The sequence below is a fragment of the Leucoraja erinacea genome, chromosome 12 (assembly GCF_028641065.1).
Source record: "Leucoraja erinacea ecotype New England chromosome 12, Leri_hhj_1, whole genome shotgun sequence".
Taxonomy (NCBI): domain Eukaryota; kingdom Metazoa; phylum Chordata; class Chondrichthyes; order Rajiformes; family Rajidae; genus Leucoraja; species Leucoraja erinaceus.
This window is the reverse complement of record NC_073388.1, coordinates 53,465,638-53,466,445: the sequence shown is the minus strand read 5'-3', so window position 1 is coordinate 53,466,445 and position 808 is coordinate 53,465,638.

The window sequence follows — 808 nt, the reverse complement described above, 5'->3', positions numbered from 1 at the left end:
AGAAGGGTCTCGATCTAAAACGTCACCCATTCCTTCTCTCCAGAGATGCTGCCTGTGCCGCTGAGTTACTCCAGCTTTTTGTGTCCAACTTCTTCGCTGAAGTTGCTTTTAATGAGACAGCAAGCTACAATTTTGTTTTAAACACAGAATGCTGGAATAGCTCAACGATTCAGGCAGCATTTCTGGAAGATATGGATGTGATGTTTCGAGCCGGGACCCTTCAGACTAATTGTAGTAGTGGGGGGGGGGAGAATGCTGGAATAGAGCTGGGGGTAGGACAAGGCCTGGCCAATGATAGGTGGTTGCAGGTGAGGGGAGTGTTTGATTAGTAGATGGTGGGGTCAAAGGCTATGAGGTGAGGAGAGAAGTGGAGTGACATGTGAGGCCAGAGGAAGGGATTAGAGGTGGAAGGAGATGGAGGAGAGGGGGCAAGTGGAAAGGTGGGGCACATGGAAATGGGGGGTGAGGGGAGGGGGGGGGGGGGGGGGTGAGGGTTTGGTGGTCGGCTTGTTATCTACATTTGAAGAAAATGTTCATACTGTGTATGAAGGAACTGCAGATGCGAGTTTTACCCAAAGATAGACACAAAATGCCATAGTAACTCAGCGGGCCATGCAGCAAGGAAGGAATGGATGATGTTTCGGGTCGAGATCCTCCTTCAATCTCACATATTACAATCGCTCCACACTCTTAAATCTCTACTTCTACAGCAACATTCCTTAGTTTAATTATAATATCTACACACGGGCAAAGGTATAGGTGTGGAAATGCACTCCTCCAGTTTCAGGGACAGTTTCTTCCCAGCTGT